Source organism: Ursus americanus, chromosome 22 (assembly GCF_024610735.1).
Source record: "Ursus americanus isolate L20-20 chromosome 22, mUrsAme1.1.p, whole genome shotgun sequence".
Taxonomy (NCBI): Eukaryota; Metazoa; Chordata; class Mammalia; order Carnivora; family Ursidae; genus Ursus; species Ursus americanus.
The window spans coordinates 54,756,879-54,769,850 of record NC_142148.1 but is presented as its reverse complement, the minus strand read 5'-3'; positions in this window follow the sequence as shown (position 1 = coordinate 54,769,850).

Here is a 12,972-nt window from a genome sequence, read left to right as displayed (position 1 = left end):
GGCCTCCCCAGGAGCCTTAAACCGCAGACCCGGGGAATTGGGATACCTGTGCCCCACCGCAGGACTCAGCTTGCCACCCGACAGGAAACCGTGCCCCTTGGGGCTCTACGGTGCCTACAGGGCACGAGAACTTGGGGAGGACCCCAGAGCCCATCCCCATCCTTTGGCAGCCCCCCGTGCCCCAACCCTGAGGCCCATGCTCACCTCCCCCATGGCCTCCTCTCAGCCCTCCACAGAGCTCGCCGCACAGCCTGCAGATTGTCCCTGCCGGGCTCCTGGACCCTAACCCTTACCCAAGGTTGGCCACAGAGGGGCCCCTCCCCAGGGTCCTGGCACCCCACTCCGGGGGATTGGGGACACCCAAGCCACACCGTAGGACTCAGCCTGCAACCCACAGTAAACTGTATCATTTTGGGGCGCAACAGAGCATTCAGGGCAAGAGAATTGGGGCACCCCCTGAGAGCCCCTTCTGGTGAACCCCGACCTTTGTGGGCCCTTCCGGATGAAACCTTAAGACTCACACTCACCCGCGCTTGTGCCCTCATCTCACTCGGCCTGGGAGTTCTCTGAGCACTGGGCAGTTTGGACCTGCTGTCTCTTGAGGCGTAACCTCACTTTGTGTCTTCTGCTGAGGGTCCCTCCCCGTTTGCCTGCCTCCAAGGCACCAGGCATTGGGCTCACCTCTGTACGACTAGAGGACTCACCCTGCCCCACAGGAGGAAACTGTCCATTTGGGGCTGCAGCAAGGATTCATAGGAAAATCGGAGGACCCCCCTCAGCCCATCCCAGGCAACCCCCACTTTCAGAGATCTCCCCGGATTCAATTAGTAGCTTCACACTGACCTTTAAACTTGCTCTCCACGGAGATCTTTTGAAATTCTCCACACTTCCAACCGATGGCATCATCCAGCTTCAGTGCCTTACCCAGCTTTAGGTCTTGAGATGGATTAAAATGGGAAGTCATTTCACTGATGACGACATACTGGTGACCAAATGATACATGCATAAATGCTTCATATCACTTGGCTTCAGGGAAATGCAAATCTAAACCCCTATAGATGCCATATCACACGAGGCCGAATATCTAAAAATAGGAAGACATGAAAATACACATCTTGGAGAGGATGTGGAGAAATGGGAACCCTCTTACACCCCTGTATGAATGCAGTCCGGTACAGTCACTCTTCAAATGGTACAGAGTTTCCTTAAGAAGTTATAAATAAAGCTACCCTAAGTCCCAGCAATTGCACTACTGGGTATCGACCCCAAAGAGACAGAGGTAGTGAAGACGGGACACATGCACCACAGTGTTCATAGCAGCAATATCCATAATAGACACACTGTGGAAGGAGTGCAGATGACCATGGATAGATGAATGGATAAAGAAGATGTGGATCATATACACAATGGAATATTACTCAGCCACCAGAAAGGATGAATACTTACCATCACACCGACCTGGGTGGAGCTGGAGGGTATTATGATGAGTGGAATAAGTCAATGAAAGAAAGACAATGAGCATATGCTTTCACTCCTATGTGGAGTATCAGAAACAAGGAAGAAGACCATAGGGGAAGGAAGGGAAAATAGAATGGGAAGTCATCATAGAGGGAGAAAACCCATGATGGACTCTTAACTATCGCAAGAAACTGATGATTGCTGGAGGAGAAGTTGGGGGGGGGGTAAATGGGTGAGTAGCATTAAGGAGGCCACATGATACAATGAGCACTGGGTGTTACACACAAGTGAAAATTTATTGAAGACTACATCTGAAACTAATGGTGTACTGTAAGTTGGCTAATTGAATTTAAATTAAAGAACAAAAGACCTCAAATAAACAATCCTAAACATTTGTATGGATCCACTAAAGATTCCGAACAGACAGTGCAATGTAGAAAAGAAAAACAAAGCTGGAGGACTCACAATTTCAGATTTCAGGTTATACTACAAAGCTGCTGTCATCCTAACAAGACAGTACGGCACAAAAATAGACACAGCAACCAAAGGAACAGGACACAAGTTCAGACAGAAACCCATAATTATGTGGTCCATGAATCTTCCACAAAGCAAGCAACGATATCAAAAGGGAAACGGACAGTCTCTACAACAAATGGTTTTGGGAAAACTAGACAGCTATGCACAAAAGAATGAAATTAGACTGCTTTCTTACACAATACAGACAAACACAAAACAGCTTCAAGACCTCAATATGAGACCCGAATCCATAAAAATCCTACAGGAGGGAAGACAGTAACTTCTTGACATGGACCATACCAACGTTTTTCTAGACTGTGTCCTGAGGCAAAGGAAATGAAAGCAAAAATAAACTATTGGGAATACAGCAAAATAAAAAGTTTCCACACGGCAGAAGAACAATGAAAATGTAAAAATAATAAGACAACCTACTCAAAGGGAGAAGATATTTGCAAAGATCATATGCAATAAAGGGATAGTGTCCAAAACATATACAACTGATGCTACTCGACCCCCAAAAAACAAATAATCCAGTTAAAAAATAGGCAGAAGACATGGACAGACATTTCTCCAAAGAAGAAATACAAATGGCCAACAGTCCCGTGAAAAGATGTTCACCATCACCCATCATCAGGAAAATGTAAATCCAAAGGACAATGAGGTAATACCTCAAACCTGTCAGAATGGCTAACATCAAAAGTACAACAAAGAGCAGGTGTTGGGAGGATGTGGATGAAGGGGAATCCTCGTTAACTGTGGGTGGGAATGCAAACTGTGGGGGCCACTGTGGAAAACAATATGAAGTTTCCTCAAAAAATTAAATATAGAACTACCCTACGATCCAACAATCACACTACTCGTATTTACCCAAAGAATAGGAAAACAGTAAGTTAAAAGGATACGTGCACCCCTATGTTTCTTGCACCATTATTTACAATATCACAATATGGAAGCAACCCAAGGGTCTGTAGAAAAATTGACAAATGAGATGATAGATGTGTGTATTCACACACACACACACACACACACACACACACACACACACAATGGAGTATTACTCGGCTTGCAAAAGAATGAAACCTTGCCATTTGCAGCCACATGGATGGAGCTAGAGAGTATTATCCTAACTAAAATCAGTCAGTCAGAGAAAGACAAATCCCATACGATGTCACTCTAATGGGGAATTTAAAAAACAAACAAAAATAAATAACTAAAAGAGAAAAAGGAGACACACCAAAATACAAACTATTATCAATAGAGAACAAACGGATGGTTACCAGAGAGAGGTGGATAGAGGGATGAGTGAAATAGATGAAGGGGATTGAGAGGACACTTTTCTTGATGACCACTGAGTAATATACAGAATTACTGAATCACTCTACTGTACACCTGAAACGAATGTAACACTGTATGTTAGCTCTAATGGAATTAAAATAAATTTTAAAAAAAGATTTTTCTTTCAGAAACCTCTTTGAAAAAGCTTTTCCTGTGCAATGTGCAAAAGCCCTACTTGGGAGGATTCACTCTACAATAATTATTCACTTCATGCCTAAAATTCAGATTTCACTGAGTTCTTACCGTAGATCCCAGCCCACGGGAGCCATGGTCCTTTTCAGTCCAGGTTCAGCACCTATGCATTCAACATTGGAAGTAGAGACACATGTCACTTCACAGTCCAGAAAGCTATTATTGTTTCTGTTTCAGTGTGAGAGAGTCACAGACTTTGGGACAGGTTTCAGAGCAGGTTTATTATGGATCCTGGATCTCTACTTCAATGATCATTGCCTGGATCCATTTGGCTAATAGGTTCCCTGTGGATGGGCTTGCTTCCAAGCACGTACATGGAAGATGCAACGGTCGGTGGGCTTGGTGCGGGACAGGAAGAAGACCAAAAGCAGACAACGGTCCGACCCCACCCCTGATCCAGGAACTGCTACGGGAGAGGGTACGGGAGGTAGAATCCATGTGAAACTCCAAGGTCACCAGCTAAACACAGGAGGCACAGGTCAAGGGATCTGGAGATGCAGGGGTTGAAGGCTGCTCTGAGCTACTTCTGGGAGGAAGGGAGGGAAGGAATGAGAAGGAGACACTGCCTGCCCCTGGCCCATGCAAGCTGCCCACCGCTCCGACACGCATCAGTCTATGAGCTGACACAGCCTGGGCTCAGGATGGGCTGCCTCAGGTCCCTCAATCCTCAGTGGGACAGCTGGACCCAGGCCTCAGAGACATGCTGAGGGAGATGAGAGGGAAAGCTGCCCCACCCAAGTCATCCCCTCCTTGAGCAGACAGCCCTTCAGAACTGCTAAAAAATATCCACTAACGGGGTTGAAAGACATGCCATGGATGAACTAAGGCATAGAGATATGTAAAATAAAATTCATTTTTAAGTTGAGAGCTGTCATCTCAGGAAGTGGGGAGAGCTTCCCTGAAGAAGACTGAGGGGAGGGCAGGCCATGCTGAAAAGGGAGACATGGCTCTCCTGATTGGGGACCTGCAGCCCCCTTCCAGGGCAGGGCATCATCCTTGCATCACAAGAGATCCATGGAAGTTTTCCGTCAGGGCCAGATGTTTGTCTCGAGAAGGCTACCCTGTCATCGGACTGCACAGGGCACCAGGGACGAGGGCCAGATGGAGGACGGACAATACCCCGGAGGCCATGGGGCAAGAGCAGAGGCACATGACCTTGAAGATGATGATGAAAAGGAGGAGGTGGCAGCATGGAGCTGGCCCTAAAGTGCCATGGGAGCGGTGCCCACAGCTACACTGACTGGGTGCCTTCTGTGCCCAGTGTGGCTGACTTCAGTGTGCTCCAGACTAGTCCTGACCACAAATCTAGGAACTGTGCACCACCCCCGGCCTCCTCTCCCCTTGCAGCTGCTAGTAATCATGGTCACAGACCCTGGTCAGCATTCGTGGAAACCAAGCAGTGGCTCCCCCGCACCCTGCACCTCTGGTGGTGGTCCAGTGCGACCCTCATGCCTGGCCAGACACTGATGTCTACCTGTCTCCACACAAATCCACAGACAGGAGGGTGTCCCTGAATTCCACAGCACCTGATGAGACAGATCCACAGAACCCAACACCCAGTGGGTCACTCGGGACCTCACCTATGGTCATGGAGCTCACCATACCCTATTTCTGTCACTTCCCACAGAAAGCCTGGTTCTGATCCCCCACAATACCATACATCCTGTTTGCTGACCTGGGGTCATGCCATGAACCCACATGGCACCTTTCTTTAAGTGAAGGCTATGCCTACACCTCCTAGAAAATATTTAATGAAGTACAAGTCCATCAGGAATATGGTGTGAACGGTAGCACACAGCCTGCATGGTAGTAGTCAGTATTTCTAACAAGGGTTAACCCCACCCCCGTCTCACAAAACCTTCCTCCATCCCCACTGAACTCATGGTCTGCCCCCAGAAAACCCTCCAGGAAACAAACCTTTCATCTGAATGCTCTCTTCACCTTCTGCTTCAAATCTTGTCCAACCACAATGATATGAAATTAGAAATCAGTCTCAAGAAAAAAATGGGACAGTCAAAAATAGGTGGAGATTTTTGGGGCCTGGGTCGCTCTGTCGTTAAGGATGTGCTTTCAGCTCAGGTCGTGATCCCAGGATACTGGGATCTAACCCCAAATCAGGCTCCTTGCTCAGTGGGAAGCCCGCTTCTCCCTCTCCCACCCCCCTGCTTGCGTTCCCTCTCTCGCTGTCTCACTCTCTGTCAGATACTAAAATAATCTTATAAAAATATGTGGAGATTTACAACATGCTACTGAACATCCCACAGTCAAAGAAGAAATCAAAAAAACTTTTAGAAGTACCTTGACACTGATAAAAAAGACAACCTACAAAAACTTATGGGATGCAGCAAAAGTAGCTTTATGGGGACATTCATAGAAATTCAAGTCTTCATCAATCCATGAGAATGCTCTCCAATAAGCAACCTGATTTATGTGGTAAAGAAGTAGAAAATAAAACAACAAACAAAGCCCCAAATTCGTAGAAATAAGGAAATAACAAAAAGGAATGCATTAATAAATCCAACGGAGACTAAAAAGACTAAAAAAGAAAAAAACCAATGAAAATGAGAGCTTCCTTTTTTGGAAAGATAAACAAAACTGACAAACTTAGCTAGACTCACCGAAAAAGACAGAGGACTCAAATACAACCAGGAAGGAAAGATAATGGATTCCTGTATCATATCAAAATCAAAAGAACTCTTCATCCTTGATCACGACAACTTCTTGCAAGCAAAGTCTCTAAAGGCAAAGGAAATAAAAGCAAAAATGAACTATTGGCACTTCATCAGGATAAAAAGCTTCTGCTCGGCAAAGTAAAAGATCAACAAAACAAGAAGGCAACCTATGGAATCGAAGAAGATATTTGCAAATGGTATTACAGATAAAGGGCTGGTATCCAAGATCTATAAAGAACTCCTCAAACTCGACATCAAAAAAATGGGCAGAAGACAGAAAGTGATACTTCTCCAGAGAAGACATACAAATGGCCAACAGACACATGAAAAAATGCTCCACATCACTTGCCATCAGGCAAATACAAATCAAAATGACAATGAGATACCACCTTATACCAGTTAGAATGGTTAAAATTAACAAGGCAGGGGCACCTGGGTGGCACAGTGGTTAAGCATCTGCCTTCGGCTAAGGGCGTGATCCTTGCATTATGGGATCAAACCCCACATCAGGCTCCTCCGTTATGAGCCTGCTTCTTCCTCTCCCACTCCCCTGCTTGTGTTCCCTCTCTCGCTGGATGTCTCTATCTCTGTGGAATGAATAAATAAAATCTTGAAAAAAAATTAACAAGACAGAAATAAAAAAAAAGTCAGAGAGTATGTGAAGAAAGGGGAGCCCTCTTAAACTACTCGTGAGAATTCAAGATGGTACAGCCACTTTTGAAAACAATATGGAGGTTCCTCAAGACGTTAAAAACAGAGCTATCCTAAGACCCACCAATTGAAATACTGGGTATTTACCCCATAGACACAGAGTAATGAAAAGAAGAGGCACCTGTATCCCAATGTTCATAGCAGCAATGTCCATAATAGCCTAACTGTGGAAGGAGCCAAGATGTCCTTCAGCAGATGAATGGACAAAGAAGATGTGGTTCATCTATACAATGGAATATTACTCAGTCATCAGAAAGGATGAATACCCACCATTTGCAGCAACGTGGATGGACGTGGAGGGGATTATGCTAAGTGAAATTAAGTCAAGCAGAGAAAGACAATTATCATAAGGTTTGACTCCTATGTGGAATGGAAGGAGTAGCATGGAGGACATTAGAAGAAGGAAGGGAAAAGTGAAGGGGGGGAATGAGAGGGGGAGATGAACCATGAGAGACTACTGACACTGGGAAACAAACTGAAGGTTGCAGAAAGGGAGCGGAAGGGGAATGGGTTATCCTGGTGATGGGTATTAAGGAGGGCACGTGTTGGGGCGCCTGGGTGGCACAGCGGTAAAGCGTCTGCCTTCGGCTCAGGGTTATGGGATCGAGCCCCACATCAGGCTCCTCCGCTGTGAGCGTGCTTCTTCCTCTCCCACTCCCCCTGCTTGTGTTCCCTCTCTCGCTGGCTGTCTCTATCTCTGTCGAATAAATAAATAAATTCTTTTTTTAAAAAAAAGGAGGGCACGTGTCATAATGAGCACTAGGTGTTATATGCAAAAAATGAATCATGGAACACTACATGAAAAACAAATGAAGTACTCTAGGGTGACAAACATCATTTTAAAAATGAGAAAGATATGAAATCCATACAGCAAAACTGTCACTATTTGCAAATGACATGAAATCCCGAAAGATTCCAAACAAAAAAAACTGTTAGAATAAACAAATTCAAGAAAGCTGCAGGGTATAAAGTCGATATACAGAGACCTGTTGTCTTTATTTTTTTCAGATTTTATTTATTTATTTATTTGACAGGAAGAGAAAAAGCAAGAGCAGGGGGAGTGTCAGAAAGAGGGAGAAGCAGACCCTCGCTAAGCAAGGAGCCCAACACGGGGCTCGATCCAAGACCTCAGGGATCATGCCCTGAGCTGAAGGCAGACGCTTCACCTATGGAGCCACACAGATGACCCAACTTCTTGCATTTCTGTATACTGATGACACACTTTCGCAAAGAGAAATGAAAAAAGCAATGCCATTTACAATTGCATAAAAAAAAAATCTAGGAATAAAAGTAACCAAGAATGAGAAAGACATAGTACACTCAACACATGGCAGAAAAGAAATGAAAAACATGTGTGTCGAGGGGGGCAGAATGTATGGGTCAAAGATTTGCAAGGCAACACAAACAAATGGAAGCTTACGACATGCTCCTTAACTGGAAAAGTTAATTATGTGAACATGTCCATCGTACCCAAAGCAATCGACAGATGTGATGAAATCCCTATCTGAATTACACTGGCATTATTCGAGCAAGTAGAAAACAGTCCTCAAACTTGTATGGAATCACAAAAGACCCCAAATACCCAAAGCAACCTGGAGAAAGAAAGGTGCAGACAACACACTCCTGGATTTCAAGCTAGATTACAAAGCTGTTGTCATCAAAACAGGATGGCAATGGCATAAACACAGACACCAGGTCAGTGGAACAGAACAGAAAGCTCAGAAACTTACCCACACGTAGATGATCCTAACTTACGACACAGCAGCAGAAGATATGCCATGAGGGAAGGAATGTGTCTTCAGTGAGTGGTAACAGGCAAACTGGACACTAAATGCAGAAGAATATAACTGGGTCAATTTCTTACACCACACACAAAATTTTTAATGGATGAATGATTTGAACATAAGACCTGAATCCATAAACCTCCAAGAAGACACAGGTACTAAGTCTCTCGACATTGGTTTTGGCAAAGAGTCTTCAGATCGGACACCAACTGCAAAGGCAACAAAAGCACAAATAAACAAGTGGAACAACATCAAACTGAAATCTTCCACACGGCAAAAGAAACCATCAAAAACTTAAAAGGCCACTGACCCAATAAGAAAAAAATATCCGTGAATCATATGTGTGAGAAGAGGCTAATATCCAAAATACACAAAACACTCATACAAATCAAAACAAAACAAAACAAACAAACAAAAAAAAAACGTATAAAAAATGGGAGGAATATGTGAATAGATACCTTCCAAAGATGGCACACAGGTGCCAACAGACAGAAAAAGTTGTTCGGCATCACTAATCATCGTCAGGGAAACATCAGTCAAACCCACAATTGGCTATCCCTTCACAACTGTTGAAACAGCAATTGTCCCAGAGACAGACACCAAGTGGAGTCAAGGGTGTGCAGATGAGGAGACACCGTGCACTGTTGGTGGGAATGGAAATTGGTGCAGCCAATGTGACAAACGGTATGGAGGTTCCTGAAAAAATAAATGCAATTACCACATGACCCAGTAATGGCTCTACTGAGTATTGATTCGGAGAACACAAAAATACTGCCTCAAAAAGACAGATGCACTCCCACATTCACTAAAGCATTATTCACAAGAACCAGATATGGAAACACAGACCTTGGGGACCTTATGCCAAGTAACTCAGACACAGAAAGACCAATACCAGATGCTCTCATGTACATTCCAAGTGGAATAAACAAATACTGAACGCATAGATACTGAGAGCAGATTGGTAGGTGCCAGATTTTGGGATGGGGTGGTAGAAACGGGTGAAGGTGGTCAAAGTCTCAATGTTTGAGTGAGAAAATCCGACAGTCATGAAATGTTCTGTCCAGCATGGAGACTAAAACTAACCCCGCAGCATGGGGTATAGGTTTCGCTGCTCTTTGAAAGTACAGGGCTTCTGAGAAACCTTGCACAGAAGAAATGGTATCAAGAAGGAATGACCATTAATTTACATGGAACAATTAGACAGTGTGCTCAGACTCCAAAATTCCTTCTCTTTGGCTTTTCTTAGGCCTCAGCACACAAGTTTCTAACTGAGGCCCAGCATAAATGAAGATAAAGCACAGCAGAGGCTCACAAACACAATTCAAAGTGCTGGTGGCTGGATGCAGAGAGCAGTTCCCAGCGGAGGGAGCTGGTTGGGGTGCACGCCGCCTCTGTCGTGCTTCTCCCCAAAACAGATGCTGAATGCGATTCTCACTGTTCAACTTTTTTCATAAGAGGGAAATCCTCTTCAGGTCTCTTCCTCTTACTGAAGCTGGGTAATAACCCAGTTCTTTCAAGAAAGCCCAGTGTCTTACTGTGAACGTTTAAAAAGTGGGGGATACTTGTACTTGAGCATTGCTGAGGGAGGAGATGTGAAAGGTTCTCCCAGACACAAACCTCAGCAGATCCACTGGGAAAGGCACCTTCCTTACCATGCGGAACACGGACTACCTCCTACCCCCCCGAGAAACCCTCTCCTTCCCCTCGAACAGTAAAACCCACAAAAGCTGGGAGTTACCCTAATTCCTCCGTTCTCCTGCTCCTAATAGCTAACCCATCAGCAAATCCTGTGAGCTCCATCTTCAAAATGGACCCAGAATAGGTCTAACCACTCCATCCAGGGCCACCTCTCTGGTCCACAGTGCCTGAGTTCCTGGAAAAGCTTCGTCATTGACCTGCCTTGCCATTTTCAACCCTCTGTCATCTCTTCTCAACACTGTAGCCAGGATGGCCCAGTCAAACAGGGTCTCATGGTGTTATAGCCCTGGAATGGCTTTCTGTCACACTCTGTCACCTATCTGAGGTCATGTCCTAAGCTGTCTCCTGTGGCCACAGGGCCTTCTTGCTGCTCCTGGACATACCTGGAATTCTCCTGCCCCAGAGCCATTGCACATGCTTTCCCTTCTGTTCAGAATGCTCTTGATGTGTTCTCACTCACCTTCTGAGAAGTCTGAATTGGAGTGTCAGGGACAGAAGATGAGGCTGTGTGTGTTGGGTGAGGCTGGTGGCCCAGAAAAAGGTTCTCTGGCAGCTCTCTGCCTGTGCCTCACTTGTCCTCAGCTAGGAACTTGCACACAGTCCTCACCTGTCACAACTCTCACCGAGGAGACCCATAGCCACACCTGAAGCCCACCCTGCCCACATCCTGCTGCAGAATGCATTCAGATCTCCTCTGGGACCCCGGTCAGCTTTACCCAGACCTGGAACTCCCCCGTCTCCTGCAAAGCTCCCGGATTCCCACTCTGCTTCCGAAATCACACTGGCGCAAGGCTTTCATGAGAAAGCTATAACGCTAACTAATGAAAGGTTCACACCTACTTTCCCCTTCTGTTGCCTTTCTCTCCACCTTCTTTCCTACCTGTGCAAACTGTAACATATCAGTGGAACATGAACATGCTCTGAGATCTGAATCTTTCACTGCAGCTTTCTGAGGACTCCTTATGTGATAAGCAACTAGTGTATCCTACAACAGGGTGTTCTACAACTCTCATCTATAGAATAGTACAGCCCAAATCACTACAATTTTACCTCACTCTTCATGAAGCAGAACACTTTTTCCTTTCTTCTTTTACTTAAATTCTATTTAGTTCACATGCCACGGAATATTCCCTTCAGGGGTAAGATTTAGTGATTCCTCACCTGCATACAGAAGGCGGTGCTCATCACAAGAGCCCTCCTTAATACCCCTCAGCCATTCAACTCTTCCCCCCACACCCCTGTCCTGCAGCAACACTCAGTTTGTTCTCTAAGGTTGAGTCTATTTCCTTGTTTGCCTCTCTCATCACCCCTCAACTCTGTTCATCTGTTTTCTTTCTGAAATTCCACAAGCATGAGAGCATAGGATATTTGTCTTTCCTCACTGATTTTCCTTAGCTTAATATACTCTAGATCCATCCACATCCTTGCAAATGGTAAGATTTCATTCTTTTTGAAGCTGGGTCATATTCCATTATATATATGTATCCCACATCTGCTTTATCCATTCATCAGTGCATGGACTTTGGGATTCTCTCCATAGTTTGGCTACTGTGGACATTGCTGCTATAAACATCATGGAGCATGGACCCCCTTCGAATCTGCATTTTTGTATCCTTTGGGTAAATACCTAGGACAGCAATTGCTGGATCATGTGGTTGTTCAATGTTTAACTTTTTGAAGAACCCCCACACTGTTTCGCAGACTGGCTGCACCACTTTGCATTCCCACCAACAGGATGGGAGGGTTCCCCTTTAAGCAGAACATTATCTGCCAGCAATTTCATAAGAGGAAACAAAACCTCTGGGAGATGCACCCAGGGTCAGGCAAGCAGTTGTAGAATTCACCCCAAGGCTCCTGACGCCAAGCCCCTTGAAGCCACCAGCATGCCACTATCCAAAAGAATTCCCAGACTCTCCTTCTGACTCCACCACCAAAGAAACTACAGAGAGAATATGGCACCTCCAAATATCGAGATAATACATTTAGTAAAACTAGAAAGTCAAGCTCAACTTTTAAACAGGAACAGGCCGCTTTGGATAATTTTCAATTTTCCCTCCACCCTAATTTTAACTCTTCCGATGAGAAAACTAATCAATGATGAAACATCACCTTTGTAAAATGACATCATCCAAGTCTGTATCAGATGAAAAAAGCCACCTAACTCTAGATACTGGCCACTAAACCATATCTTAGGCCCAACTGAATAAACACTGTTAGATGAAAGAACAAATTAGATGTTACAAACAGGCACAGAGTGAATCTCACCTTCCCTTTCTAATAAAAGAGGGTTCCTAGGAAACAGATGGTCAAAATACATTTGTCAGCAATAAATGGACAGAAATTGTGATCCCCTGCAAAGTTCTACCAGCAGAGAAACTAAGTAATTCTTCCAGCAAACCCAGAATGCTGACAGCTACTTCAATTTTACTTTGTGGCTCAACTAGAGAAAAGAGAAAAGCCCAGGAGGTTTGGGATAATGAGAGGTTTTACCTCCAGCCCTGACATAGATAGGACATTTTGCCAAACATACCTGTGCTTTCTCTGAACACTGGCGTCCTGTGACAAGCTGCCTCGCTGACTCCGATGCTGACGTTCAAAACCTCGGG